The sequence below is a fragment of the Lissotriton helveticus genome, chromosome 1_1 (genome assembly GCF_964261635.1).
Source record: "Lissotriton helveticus chromosome 1_1, aLisHel1.1, whole genome shotgun sequence".
In the NCBI taxonomy this organism is placed as follows: domain Eukaryota; kingdom Metazoa; phylum Chordata; class Amphibia; order Caudata; family Salamandridae; genus Lissotriton; species Lissotriton helveticus.
In genome coordinates, this window is record NC_136057.1 from 529,061,924 (window position 1) to 529,078,218 (window position 16,295).

A 16,295-nucleotide genomic window follows, 5' to 3' on the forward strand; every position below is an offset into this window, starting at 1 on the left:
AACTCCAATTGTAATGAAGAAAAATTTTCATCGCTGGTTGACTTTCATAGGTGGGCACTATAGGTCCCTCTGTCGTCTCCTGACAATGTATGCATTTTGAGCATCTCCTGGCCAGTTTGACTTACCAGTTAGTGAGGTTGTAATACCTTTCGCTGTAAATTGTCGATTCTTCCCAGTAGAAGCAGGGATCTCTGCTACTGCAGTTGTCTGTGCTCTGGCTGAATGTGTCAATGGGTGAGAAGAGAGAAAAGTAACCAAAATGGAAATGTGCTTGTGGAACTTTTCAGGGATTTCCCCATATCTTCTGCATGCTAACAGTGTTGTGAAATACTACCGCAGACGGAGCAGGTAGGAGCAGTGGTGTGTTGGGGATGTAATGGCGTGGCAGAGTGGGAAATGAACAACAGAATATGTGTATGACATTTTGATCTGATGATTCTCTAACCTTCTGCTTTGTGATTTAGGCTGGCACAGGGTGATTTACTTCTTGGATAATTTGTGGCAGATTTACAAGCCCCTTGATAAAGATTTACACTGCTGTTGCGTTACTTTTGTGACACAGCGGTGGTGTACAACAGACCACACATTTTGAATTATTCGCAACGTGACGCATCTATGGTGAAGCTTCAAGTTGTGAAGCCCTGCGCAACATTGAACCTGCGTCAGCTTTGATGTAGGCAGGGTGGGCATTCCTTTGGGATATGCCTCGTAAAAGTGATGCAGTGAAATCTACAAGATTTCACGGAGTCACTTTGCAGAGGCCGCTGCGACGCAACTTTACGCCTGCTTGAAGCGGACATAAGGAGTGGCGTAGCACGTTAGGTATGGGCGGTACATGGACATTGTTGGAGTTGCATTACTCTTGCGACATGACTCCAGCAAAGCACCTCCTAATGCCATCAGATGCAACACACATCTGTCTATCCCTGCGCCACAATGCACCGTAATGTAAATGCGAGGCATCCGTGGTTGCGCAAGGGTTGATTTGCATGTTGCATTGGTACTGGCGCATCCCTGCTAATATTTGTTAATTGCTACTTGGCAGGGTTGTGTATGTACGGCAGCAGTACTGTGCCCATGTTTTCAAAAGGGGGGAGGGATTTGCCATATCTAATGCAAAGGATTCTGGGACTTGTGGTGCTACATACAGAGGGTGACACATGAGTCACTGACTGACTATATTTTTATATACACTTTGGACAAATTCCTTACTCACAATGACAGTGCAATACAGACAATCTTTTCATGCACTTTTTCTTTTCATCCCATTTACCTGGTACCACGTAGCGGACGTCACTGACTGGCAGCCCATGGACCAAGTGGGGGTGTATTGTGGTAAGGATATCCTCCTCCAGTGGGGTGAGATGGTTGCGGGGTCCAGAATATGCAGCAGGGAGGATCCTGCTTAATTCAATTCTGGAGTACTTCTCCTTCACCCTCTGCCTTTCATCCTGCCACTTCTTCTTGATGTCCTGTACTGTGCGCCTCTCCTCCCCCAATGCTGTGACAGCAGTGGCTAATTGCTGCCATAGGGCTGCCTTCTGTGTCCCACTGGTGCAGTAGGGTGGGAGTCCATATAGGCATTTGTGATAAACTTCACAAGTATGGTGGTCTCCTCTGCAGTGAAGTTCTTCTTTCTCCTCATTAGTTTCATTTTTCTATGGGGATGTGAGCGTTGTGAACACAAACTCTCTGTGGCCAAACCTATTCCTTCAATGTGTGCTGCTTTTATGTGTTTTGTGGTGCTGGTCAATTAGTGTTAATTGCTTCAGCTGGAGCGTGGTGGGGATGGTAGGCACTTGCAACATTCATCATGGCAAAATGGAGCTACTGGATGCGATTGGCTGCAGTGTGTGGGGGATGGTAGGCACTTGGACAGGTGTTTACCCTTGGCTAAAATGATCAACTGCCATAGTTCATATCTTCCGGCCCGGAATCGGAAGTTCTGACGCAGAGCCGGAAATTCCGGCCCTGCATCGGAATTTCCGACTCAGAGCCAGAAATTCCGGACCAGAAACGTAGATTCCGGCCCGGGTGCGGACGTAAAGTTAGTAGTCGTAAGTCTATTCTGTGAATACCAAAAGTAGTAAATATCTTCTGTGAATACCAAAAGTAGTAAATTCATTCTGTGAATGCCAAAAGTAGTAGATGCATTCTGTGAATACCAAAATGGTTGTAAGTTTAGGATTTTGTCTTAAGTTCATTCTGTGAATCGGGCTCCATTTATTTAAATTTGACTCTTTACTAGTTGAACTATAAAACAATACGTCTTGTACAGTGGCAATAATAGAGTTAGGGAACTTTCGACGAACATAATTAGTAATAATTAAGTACGAATAGAAATAGGAAGTGCTATGGTAAAGCTATGGGTTTATAACCCTGCCGGGTGGAGTTAGTTAGCGTTTCCTGTCATTGGTAACAATCCATTAGTTATGACTGGGCTATGAAGAATTTGGATACTAGATATTCCCACAATAATGTGAGAAACATGTTTTTGCAGAGAATAGCAATGGAATTAAATTGCATTCTTTCTAGACTGCTGGACAGAACTGAAAAACGTATCTTTTCTCTCATCAAGATTGGAACATTCTTCCTTTAAAATTGCTTAGGAAACAAATGTTTCTCCTTTTAAGACTTAGTAACACAGATGCAACATAATTAGATAAATACTATAACCATATTGATTTTTTTTTCCTTTCCTTTTTATCTTTTTGCTTTTAGCGCTTCAATGAAATACATGTGGTTTTTTAACCTCTCTTCCTCATGTGCTGCTTCCCCACTTAAATCCCTGCCCGCCCTGTCTCCGGGCCCGGGGTCTCTTTGAGAATAACACAATGATCTCACAACCACTGCTTGCTTTATGTGTGTACCAGTATTCTTTAACATCCTGGCTTCTTTATCATTTAAGAAGATGCTAGGACATTTCCGAAATGTAATGAGACCAGCGTTGTGAGGTGGATGATATATATATGGTTTCAGTGTTTGATGCTGTGCATGCATGATGATAGAATTGGCTGATGCACTGTGCACAGTATTCTAACACTCAAACCGGACACGGCCTGTTTCAGTGAAATGAACCTGTGCTATCCAACCTTTTTTAATACCACTTATTTTCACCGTATCTACACAACCTAGACCTCTCACACCCACAGCATCATACATCAAGGATAAAAAAATCTCAGCTAAAGAGCCCCCTTATGGGTGCCCGTCGGGTACTGCAGCGCCGACCTGATGAGGAGCAGGTCCATATGATGAAGCATGACACCTAGCTTGCTGGGTGTGTGAGGACTCTAGTTCCAACAAGGAGTATCCCCTTCCTCCCATCTCTTGATTGGTTTTATCCGCCTTGAGGAACTGCATACCTTTTTTTACTGGTGAAGGAGTTTGCCATTAGGCTGCTTACCACGCAAGTTGCGGTGTAATTGCATATGGCGAATTGCATGTCACCGTGATCCAAGCATCCCATGTCTGTATTTAATATTGGGCATTGCATTTATGTATTTTAGTTCATGCATAGCGCAATGGTGACCCTCTTCAAGGCTGCTGACATAGCTGCGAAAACAGACTTATACACAGCAGAAGAAATCTTCAGCCAGTTGAAGAGTGGCAGTTTCAATTACAGCTACAGGGGTGTCTCTAGCTTTTTATTGTCATGTATTTTGGGCAGATTCGGTTTCTGTCCTCATATGTTTATGAGATCACTGTGGTAAATGGAACGTGCTCAGATTAGCAAGCAGAAGTGAGCAGGAGCTGTATCCTACCACTTTTATTGTTATATAGATGAACTGCATTTCGTAATAATTTTTATATTTACGGTACCTTCCTTTTTTGATGTTTTAGCACATCTCTTATGTATTACACAATGCCGGCTGTTCATTGCTCGCATACAGATGACACCTGAAGCTGTGCCTCGCTGATGGGCTACATATCCCGGCTGTGCTATGGTAGGCTGTGTTGAGACACCGCAGTGTTCATCAGGCGCCCCCTCCCTACACAGCCTTCCGACAGCGCAGGTCACAGGGTGAGCACCGTGTGCTCGTGTCCACATTAGGCCACAGTAGTCTTGCTGCCAGTGCAACTGTGATTGCCCCTTGTTTTCTTTCCACGAACGAGAGAGATCGATGTGAGCAGAAAGGGATCTCTCCATCCCACGATGACAGGACTCTGCCTTTATAAATCTGGAGGTTTCATTATACATTTTGGAATTAACAGCGACACAGTAATATAGCACGGCAGATATAAATCGAACCACCAAGAAAGACTAAAATCAGTTCTTTTTTCTACAGCAGTCTTCCTTTGTGGTACACGTGTCGCTCTAAATAAAAGGTGTCAACGCCCTTTTACAACAACCCTGTATATAAGTGCAAAACAAAAAATATATAAATGTCACGCATTTGATATGAATGCACACAACAATGCACTTTATTAAAACTCCAGAAACGATATGCGACCGACAAAGTAAACCCTCAGACATCAGGGGTTCACATTGTCATAAAACTGAGAGCAGGAATGCTTAATGAATCAGATGAAGGACTGAAAAAGAACAGGGCCAGTATTAAAGAGTACAAGAGCGTTCCAAGTTATGTACTGCTACAGTTTTGATTATTTAAGCTTAACTTGTGTACCTCCGCCACAAGCACTATAATTGAGGTACTATTTCCACTTTCTCTGTAAAGTATGTGTTACTATGGCACTAGTTTTTTTGTCTACCTCTGCTTATGGATTGCAATGATGTGTTCGTGTTTTATTTACTTGTCCGTTATAACGCCGATACCTCTAACTCTCACAAATGCGAGACCAGTTTGCATTGCAAATGCTTAGTATACCTGTACTCTAACTCTACAATTATTGAACATTCATGCACAAAGGTCTATGTATTGTTTATTATCCCCTTTTTTTGTTGCTGCTTGTAGTTCCTTGATAGTGCCCAGCCAAGAGTAATCTTAAGTCCTAAGCAAAAAAAAACATTGGTAAGAGTGTTTTTTTTAAAGAATTATATTCCAAGAATGTGCAACAAAAATAAAAGATTAAAAGTAAAGAAAATGAAATGCCACCATCAAAAAGTGGAGGACATAGGCTTTCAAATAACTAAAAAAACACAAAAATGTACCTTCGTAGTGGTACACCCACTAGCTTGGCATACCAGTATTGGCACTGAAACACTATCGGCATGATTTACAAAAGGAAACTTACACATGGTAGTAAGTTTACTACTTACTCTGAACTCACAAACTACGTAAAGAGGTTTACAACTCCGCACTCACTATACTGATGTTTGCGGAGTTCTCCGCACCCAGAGACTCCGTAGTCAGGGCAGCGAACTCTGCTCATATAAGTAGAGAGAGCGCGGAGTTGTAGAACACCAGATGTAACTTTTGAATTGCATTTTGTAGTACATTTTTAGTATTAGACAGTGCAGTTTGAGAATCAGGCTTAATATTTTTAAATGGATGTCCACATATTATCAGGCAAAATGCCATCAGTTAAAAGTGAAATACAACCAATGGTAACTTCCCTCCACAACATGCGGCATGAGGCAATGGATCAGCCCACTTCAGCCTCTGTCTCACTTTACTACGGGTGCTTATGCACATCTGCCTAAAAAGTAGTCCACTTTAGTGCCAAGGCTGGTGTGTCAATTTCTGCATTTCTTTTCTACTTCCTTTTTCTGCATATGCTTTGATACATTTGCTCACCATCTTCAGCTTTCATCATTTTTACTTTTTACCACTTTTAATCTTTACTGGCTACGGTATATATCAGCATATAACAAAATAATAAGACACTGCATGCTTGCCAATGGGAAACCTGTAAGCTTTCACATTGCTTGTTGATTATATTAAGCAAAAAAGACAAATAAAGCTGTTCCTAGGCCCAACATAAAAAGGAGAGAGTTGTGGCAAAACGTCAGTGTGTTGTTGCATGCAACATGAATATTTGGAATCTGGGGCATGGCCTAGATGGCGCCAGGTGCCGTTGCCTATTAGTGAGAGTCTGCATCGATCCAGACCAATCTTCAATAATCCTGCTCTTCGGTGCTCCCCTGAGTCCCGCCTAGTTGCCCCTGTCGACCCCCCGCCATCCTGAGTCCACGGACTGCTGGAAGGACAAGGAGGAGATTGGGTAATGGGTCTGCGGACCACTGGGGGTCGGAGCGGCATGCTCAGCTGTAGAGAGACTTGGTCTGCTCCCTTTGGGTGGATCACAACCAGAGCCTATGGAGCGGGGAGCCCCAGGAGGTGTGAGTCCTATTGCCTCATTTTCACGCTGCCTACCTGCCTCCAGCTGCCACCGGAGTATGTACGGCCCACCTAGCACAGAACTGCAGGCGTGCGGGACCGTAGCGCCTGTGGCTATCGGAGTCCGTCTCACCCACATTGAAAGTTGCTACGCGAAGGAGCAACCCCCGCTGTTAAATATTGCAAGAATCGCTGGTAGCATGAGCTGAAAGCCATTCTGTACCTAGCAGCCATTTTAGTTAGCCATGTGCTTGCCATGTGCTTTCTCCCTCTTCCAGAGCCTTGCACATGCTCAGAAAGGCCTAGCTGTCAGAATGCACCTGCTCCTATTATAGAACTGTCAGGCTATTCTTAATGATGTGCTCAGTTTAGTTTCCCCTCCAACTTTGTTGCACAAGCACATTTTGTATAGCCATATTAGTTAGTAAGAATGCTTTCATGTGCCAGGACCTCCCCTTGGTTTTATGCTGACTAATGTAACCTATGCATATGTAAGGCCCCTGTTCTCTGTACTCCTTAGAATGCCTCCTACAGTGGCCTGAGGGTACCGTATGACACAGTCTCCCTCATCTGAGGTTAATAAATGAATTATTTTTATATTACAGCTTCTGTGCCAATTTCTTCTTTGTTGGTTAAAAGGACCAGGTGTATCAGTGAACCCCTTAGGAGGTTTATATATCATCAAATGGCGCCCACGTGGGGCTCATCAGAGAAGCGGCTATCTAAGGGAGTGGTATTGACAGGACACAGGAATCTACTAAGGAGGACACGACAGGAATCTACTAAGGAGGTACCGTGCGCACGGAGATTCTCTGTCTCTGTAGCCCAGTATATTTCTGGTCTTCCTGATTTGATCCTCCAAATGTTTACTGCTCCTGACTGAGAACCTTTTTGGCGTGAGTATTCTAAAACCACCGTTAGGACACTCAGAACTTAGCAGTGAGAGCTGGGGATTAGTGTTTGGTAAGGTCGTCGACATGTGCTTGACTTGTATTGGGCAATAATGTGATTATTGTGATTTGTGTGATTATATGTAAATTGCAATTTATGTAGGCAGGTAATGAGGAGATTTTTCTCTAAATTGTGAATACTTGAACGGCACACTCTAAGCTAAGTGCTACTTTGTATATAATATTGTATATGCTACAATATTCTTGGCATGCCTGTTCTTAGCAGACATCGTAGAATGTGTTGCTTTCTTGGAAGTACCATTGTGAATCTTGAATAAACTCAGCCGGCTCCCCTTAGAGGGAATACCTAAATATGTTTAGGTATAAAAACGTATTTCTTCATTGGTGACTAAGTACCTCATGGAATTAAAATATGTACATAAAAAAGGATCCTGATTTGTGCACTTTAACTTTATAAGTAGTGCTATGCAGAGCGCTTTTTGAGTGTTCTGTCACCCAAAACTAGCGAATTTGATGTATTTTGGCTTCTTGAACATGGAACAGTCTTTGGGCTGTTTTTTTGTGCAGTCTTTTCAACTACTTTTGAGAGCTTTTCTTGTAAATATGACTTACAACTAATATTTACAAATAGTTTGGTTTCAGTACAGTCTGTGGGCTGTCTCTTGGTCCTAAGTGTTGATTTGTGGATTCATTATGTGTTTAAATGTCTATGTGGTTTGTAATTTGACATCAATGGTACTTGTGTGAGTAAGTAGCGATTGTACTTTTTGTGTAAGAATGGCTAGACTTAAGCGCGCTGTATTGTGTGTTCTGAGTGTATGACCCCCTTCTGAAAATGTCTGGAATGAGCTCAATGTGTTTTTTTAGTCATCATTCTGTTATGTGAAATGTAATTTAATTAATTACATATTAAATGAAAAATCCAGAAATGAATTATGTAACATATGCTAAATGGCTGTACTCTATCATTAAAATTGACAAAGTAAGAAACTATAGATATGTGCATATTGTCACAATGCTACAGATAAAATTAGAATTCACATTCAATATGAATAAAATAGGCCTCGTTGAAGGGAAGGGAAAAAACTAAATTGTGTGCTTTGAGATAATTAGGACTGATAGAGCGCGCAGGTCACCCGACTCAGTTTACCATACTCACCTGGGCCCATAAAACAAAAACATAAACGTATACTTATATGTGAGTCTAACCAGGTAACCTGTGCACTTTCCTCTAATCGGTGATTTATAACTTTCATTTAGGAACTATACCATTGACTTACCAATCCTTGTCACCGGTACCTAAATTCCTATTGGATCAGGGAGTTAGCAAGAGAATCGGTAACATTAACATTTGCACTCATATAATAACCACAAACTCGGAAAAGGTTTAAACTCTTTATCTAAAATTCTTTAAATTGTCATAATCCAAGCATTGAATAATAGAAAATTCTCAATTAGGAAAATAATGATTAGAATGAAAATGTGCATAGTTCTTATAAAGCAGTCTTTACGCATTTGACAAAAGGGTGGGGAGAGAGAAGGAATCAGAACAATGATATATGATAATATGTAAAACTTTTATCATTTAACATTAGGGTGGGAAGAGAGAAGGAAACAGAACAATGACATACCCACATAGTATATTTACCTAGAATGGTGTGAAGAACTAACCCTGGCCACGGGTCAGTTTAAAGGACAGAACCCCGAAAGTGCAGGCACCATGAAGGCAGGCAGGTGCAGATCAGAATCAGGACGTGTAAAACCAAATTGGATCAGGACAGGACCACCACAGGCTAAGACCAGCCCCACAGTTAAAGTTGCAACGCCTGCATTACTCCCTCTCTGCAGCTAACAGCCAGAAGCCGGTAAGAGTTATCGATTTCTCCAATAAAGTGCTTCGCCAGCACTTCAGCTGGCAAACCCCGAAATGGGTTTCGAATCTTCTGACAGAGTGCTCCGCCAGCACCTCTGCTCCCGATTACCTATTGAGTGTGTGGGGTCAGTGACAGGTCAGCTATTCGGACTAGTCAGACAAAATAACTAACTAAGTCTACCCTAGTTATACTATTTTCCAGGTCAGTGTACCACCCCCCAATGTTGCAAGTGTAAGGATTCCCAATTTTGATTGGACAAAGAATGAGGAGAGGTCATCACACCATACCAAAATGAAACTTTTCTTGATGATATTAAAATTTACATTCCCGCCCATCAAATTAATTTCCCACGTATGTTTTATTCCACCCGACAATGAATGTTCTTTTAACAAATACATTGTTATAACATATTAACAAGTTCTCTTCCGTTTCAGTTCAAAAGTTCGCTTTCTCATGCACATCTTTCAGTGCGCGGTAGCTTGGCATTGCTTCAAGGTTAGATGACTTCAGTTCTCTTTAGAGTCAGACATGCGCGATGTGGGTTTTCATGATGGAGTAATAGCACCTCTCGGGCCCAAAGATTACGATTCATGAAAAGTAGAAAAGAAACAGTTTTTTAACACAGAATAAATGAATGCACTGTATACCATTTATCTCTACTCTATTCCCATTAGGTTATTTTTAACTGTTGCGTTAGTGTTAAGCAGAACGAACAGATTAGCAAAAGCAGAAGTGCAAGCTTCATGCATGCGGTAACACGGAGCAGCCATCTTAGTTTTAATGCGCAGAAGCAAAAGTTTTCCCGCCAGGCCGAGTAAGACGTCATGTCACAAGAGTATGACAGGCGCATGCGCAGTAGGAAATCCCGCGTAGCAGCGGCCATATTATTGCAAGCGGTTTATCATTAGTAAAAGCACATATGCAAGCTTCCCTCAGATGTCGTGTAATATGATATTAATAATACAAACATGTTGATTAGTATATTAACATTATGTCAAGAGGACTGATTACAAGCAAGTCGCATTACGTGCAAATCCTTGCTCCATCAGGACTAAAATGCTAAATGTTACAGCATTTTCCTTAGATACATTGTATTAGATATTAAAAGGCATTCACATCATCTGAGTAAATTGGTTGTTGCTGAACTAAACACAACATATTAGTACAATAGATGTTGACTGCCTTGAAATGCCTCAGTTTTTAAATACGTACTGGTAGGAAGGGGTCCCAGTGTGAATCACAAGAATTAAACACAAATCAAAAATATAATTCAGCAAACAATTAATGTATCCACACTGTTTTAATTCACAACGGGATATGTAGTATTTCAATATACAAACAATTTATGAAATTTTGCGACGGTTGCAGGTACCCGGGAGGGGAAGAAGGGGGGGTGAAGTGATGGTCAAGTGAAATGGTGAGGATAGAAGGATTGGGTGACAATCAAAAAATCTGACAATTTACAATAATGTGGTGTAGAATTAAATACGCAGGGAGACCAAAAGTTCAAGCATGTAAACAAAATGACATACTCCACATAATACAATTAATGTAGCTAATAATGGCGTGGAGTTGACATGAAGAAGTGGTTGTCGACGTTTCGACCCTCTCAAATGCAGGTATTAGTTGTACCCTTGCTATGGGGTCTTCTTCAGGACCGGGGAGAGAGCGGGACAGGCAACCTAATAAAAATGTGTAAAAGGAGACTCTGTTATTCAAAAGTGTGTGAATCTTGATAAGGTAAAAACAGGGAAAGCGCACATTGGACATACTGAACCTTGATACTGACAACATATGATACTGGTATGAGACTGATAAGATATGATACTAGTATAAGGCTGGTAAGTGCAAGGTATCAATAAAGTAGCACATCCACATCCTTGACAGACTGTAGCTCTACTACTATAACTAGAAGCCGATTAAGTTGAAATAACGAGGAGCCCCGTTGGGCCCTGGGTATAGAACGGTTAGTAGACAGATCGGCTATGAGTCAAAGATATGTTTAGAACATTTTAATGATTCTGAAATCTTGCGGGATCGAATTGGTAGACACGTGTCTGTAAATGGAACACTTGGCCCTTATGTAGATAGCTGAGTACATTGAGGAGTTTCTAAAATAATTAAGACCAACCCGAGCTGGAACCGGCTTACCGATTGTCTAGTTGCGTTGACTGAAGCTAGCAGTAGTAAGACCCATCACACCTAGAATGACGAATGGACACATTGATCAGTGCCAAACCAAAAAGCCAATAGCATGTGTGTAGTGGTAACCAGATGGTTGATATATCGAAACATGTCTAACTCACCGCCATGATTGCGGGCGGGGCCACCTCGTAGCTTGCAAACACGGTAACTTCGAGATTACACCAAAGAGTCGGTTGAACAATATCACCTGGAATAAGGAGCGGGCACAACAATCAGCGCCATGCCCGAGAGACATTGCAGCGTGTGTATAATAATAGTTGGCTAGTTCGCCCATGGGTGACTAATTGGAAAGTGTCAAACTCACCTTCACAATTGCAGTTTGTGGGCGAAGCCGCTATTATCGTGCAGAGCCACTAACTCCAGAATTACCCTAGAACAAGGAGAGGGCATACTAATCATTACCAAGCACATGGACCGTTTACAACGTGTATATTATAGTTAGTTCGGGGGTGGTCTAGTGAGACATGTCAAACTCACCGTCACAATGGCGGTCTGACGGCGAGACTGCTATCACCATGCAGAAACCTTCAATCCACAATCTCTGTAAAGAAATTTGTAGAGCGGATTACTCCCTGACCCAACACGAAGTCAAACGTTAATAAATACGTTGGATAGGATTGTCAAAAACAGACCGACAAGGCACTTACATCTGCCGAATCAATCGGGGCTGGAAACGTCTCACGTATTAGCTGTGGCGGTTGCTGACTTCCTGGTGGTTAAATCACCATGGTAACTAGGGCACGTGGTTCTCGATAGAGATAGATGAAAGACTATCGCTCATAGTGAGATGTGCCACTATCACTAACGGCACAACGTACACACACCGCAGTTAATAATTGAGAAGGGTGTACATGAAAAATGAACAAGTCCACCTGATTAGTGCGGAGATCAAGGCACTAAAAGCAGAGATTGCTGCAGACGCTAATTTCAACAGTGCTAAGGATACATTGTCCAACTTGGAAGCATCACTGAAGGAATTTGATCTGACCACGCAAAATCGTAAACTTGAAAAACTAGCCCGTGACGTACGGCTGATCGATAAGAAAAAGACATATCCATACTTACAGGAGGATTATTTCCGACAGGATAATCAGGGTCGTTTCACCAAAAGAGGAAGAGGGTCCTATCGTGGTAGACGTAATTTTCACACTTTTTCAGATTCATCCTACAGTTCGGAGGGTGACCAGGAGCAGCCAGGCCCTAGTAATTCTTATAATTACTCTGATTACGACCACCAACAATACCAATTCAATCCTTTTTTAGGACAACGTCACCAACCATGGCACCCTCCTCGTGGCAGAGGATCCAACTGGCAAAGAGGCCAACAACGTGGCCCTCAACACAACCCGAACAACTGGGATGGTGGACGCGGCCAATCGTCGAAACAAGTTCAGTTCCAATCCGAACAGCATGGCGAGAGGACGACGCGCAACAAAACTTACCGGTGGTAACAACATCTGAATCGGTTAATCCTGTTGTAAACATCTCTCAATACACTCTAAAAGATGATGAGCTCAAAGTCTTGAGCAAAGGACTCTCTTATGTTCCAACACATAAACCGGATGACTTCGTTGTGCGGACGGAATTGTACAAGTTCTTTCGTAAGATCAGACTCAAGTACTTCTTCCGCAATTCGGAACCACAATTCAAATCTTCAGTAACTAGACTCAGAACACCCTCTACCTTCGTCCCTTTTGCCAATGCTATGTCTCACAAGATTCTGACATATGAAGCGGTTGTCTGGAGAGATGTGCATCAACTCTTACAAGAGAAATCGTTTATCAAGTATAATACGAGCAAAACTGAGAAAGCAGCACTACAATCATTAGCCCTTAACACCGAATTAGTAATTAAACCTGCTGACAAGGGTGGGGCTATTGTAGTCCAAGATGTATCGTCCTATCAAACTGAGATCCAACGCCAACTCGATGACAATACAAGCTACAAATTATTGAGGTCTGACCCTTCTAAGGCGATCGCCCTAGAAATTTTGGAAACAACTCAAGCCGGCCGAGATCAAGGATTCTTATCTGACAATGAATTCCAATTCCTTAATCAGAAACACCCACGTCTGGCAACGTTGTATACAATACCCAAAATTCACAAGAGTATGGTTGATCCCCCCGGACGTCCCATTGTGTCCGGCTGCGGCTCCATCCTCGAGCCTTTGGGCAAATACGTTGATTATTTCTTGAAGCCTCTGGCTGAATCTACCCCCACGTATGTACGAGACACCATGCACACTATCAACATTATTGATGACGCATGGTTTGATCCCCATCAGCAAAGACTGGCCACATGCGATGTGATCTCGTTGTACACGTGTATTCCGCAAGAAGAGGCCCTCATGGTGGTATCACGTTGTTTGCAACGACGTCCAGCTCCAGCACAAGTTCCTACGGAATTTATCGTGGCTTTGCTCAGAATAGCAATGACCAAGAACTTTTTCATATTTAACAACAAATTCTACCTCCAGACATCAGGGGTAGCCATAGGGGCTCCCTTTGCCCCAGATGTAGCCATCTTGTATATGGCGGCATTTGAGGAAGATACTGTCCTGAATCAGGTCAACCCATTCAGAGACCAGGTTGGTCTCTGGATGCGGTATATTGATGATATTCTTTTAATTTGGAATGGAAGTCAGGATGAATTGGGTTCCTTTTTTACTTGGTTAAACCAACAATCTACCTACCTGAAATTCACCATTCAGTCCGATAGTCAAACTATCAACTTTCTTGACATCACAATTTACCATGAATCTGGAAAACTATCTACCCCACTTTATCGAAAACCTGCAGAAAGAAACTCTCTGTTGTCATACAATAGTCATCACCCACGAGCTCTTCGGGATAATTTGCCTTTTGGGCAATTTTTACGAATTCGGAGAAATTGCTCCAACAAGGAACATTACTTTCTTGAATCAGACGACTTGGCTAACCGACTTCAACAACGGGGGTACCCCAGACGTCTGATAAAGCAAGCTCGCAAACGGGCTTGGTTCTACCCCAGAGAAGAACTGCTAACCCCAAGGGACAAGAGTAACCAACAAGAACAGCGCATTGTCTGTGTTACCACCTTCACCAGTAAAAGCAACAAGATCAAACGCATTGTCAACCACCATTGGCATTTGGTAGCAGACGATGTGAATCAGCCGGATACACCCTTACATGCTTTTAAAAGAGCTAAAAGCATCAAAGACTTTGTGGTACGATCACTTCTACCCACTCCAGACCAACCTACTATTACATCCATGTGGGACATGCAACCCACAGTGGGTCACTTCAAATGTGGTCAATGCAAAGCCTGTGACTCAACCATTCAGACTAAAGAATTTCAATACCGCCACCACAAAATCAAGTTGAAGACTTTCAGTAACTGTAATTCTGTAAATATTATTTATGCCATCATTTGCCCGTGTAACATGATCTATATTGGGCAAACCCAACAAAAAATCAAGGTCAGGATCCTACAGCACAAGAGTCGGATCAGATGTGAGGTCCAAGGCGCCCCCTTAGTGGACCACTGTAAGGTGGCGCAACACTCCCCTGACAGCCTTAGATGGGTAGTATTAGAGAGAGCAAGACTAGGTCCACGTGGAGGGGACATATCTAGCATCCTTAACACACGCGAACTCAAGTGGATGTATGTCTTTGACTCCATTGATACTGGTCTTGTGATGTATTCCTATAGGTTCTGTATCGATCCCCCTATTCCTGACCCCATTCTGGTTAACAAGTTAACTAGCAGCCATCCCATGATGCAGAAAACCCCCATGATGCAGAAACCGTTATCTGATTAAGCCACACTACGGCACAGGAACGTGTTATCTGATTAGGTCATAACGCTTGCAATCTAATTAGACAAGCGATATTCCTCCAGCCCCTGATAAGGCATACGGAGTTCTCAAAACAAATCAAACCTATGACAACCTGGGAAAAACCCTGCGGCCATTGTTTTGATTTCACCGAGAACTTCAGCAAAGGAATGTGCTAACGACCAGGTCGTATGACATCCTTATTGACGTATCTATGTCCATCCTTACGTCAATCTCGGCACCTTAAAGGTATAAATATTACCGATATTGCCCTATGCAAACACACGCGGTGGTGACGAGATCGGAGCAGCCAGACTTGCCGAAGCCCAGAGCAGAGCGAAGCCCAGAGCAGAGCAGACCCCGCTGGCGCAGCCCCGCCTTCCTGACGCGCTGAGAACGAGACGCTGCATTCTCCTGCCAAGAAATCCAGCTCCGGCGCTTCCGGGTAGCCCTCGCAGGCAGCCTGGAATATCGAGACCAGAGACGAGAGATACCATCCCTCATTCATCCTAGATTCCAGGTACAGAACTGAATAACCCCTTGCAGATAATTCTTTAGTCAGTCACTTGGCAAAACAAACTTAACTTAAACTGCTACTTTCTATTCCCGCCCACGTATTAGGCTTAGGTCAGGTACACCGGGGTAGGCGTAGTTAGAAACACCAGTTGAGTACGATTAGTCAAATGTATATGTGTATGTATCTATTTTATCCATTTTAAACCATCATATGGCTTAGAAACCATATCAATGTTTTTACAGTATTATTTTATACTTCTGCTTTTAATGTATGCACTTTACTTAACCATAAGTATTGCAATAATATCGATCCATTTCTCTTGTATGAGAAAAGAGACTGATCAATAAATAACATCTTTTATTGAACACGCCCGTCTCTTCCTTTTCTCTACAATCTGGTGAGACTAAGAATGCACGTACTGACTGAGTAAAATAAGTCGTCTTTTGTTTTCACACGACTCTAGAGATACACTCTTGATTAGGGGAGAGCAAAGTTGTCATGTTCTATGGTTGTCAGAAACTAAATCCCTTCTTGTCTATCCAGGGAGGTTCAACTCCTCCTTGCCTATTCGAGAAAGTTTCTAGTGAACTCTGAGATAGCTGGCAAACCCAAAACTTTAAGTCTAATATCGACAGTAGTAGACCTAGTTAACGTCTGGTCTAGGCCTATACTATTGAAGGTATTATTCCAATGCGCAGAACCTATTGGGATAATAGGAACTACACTACATGGCGC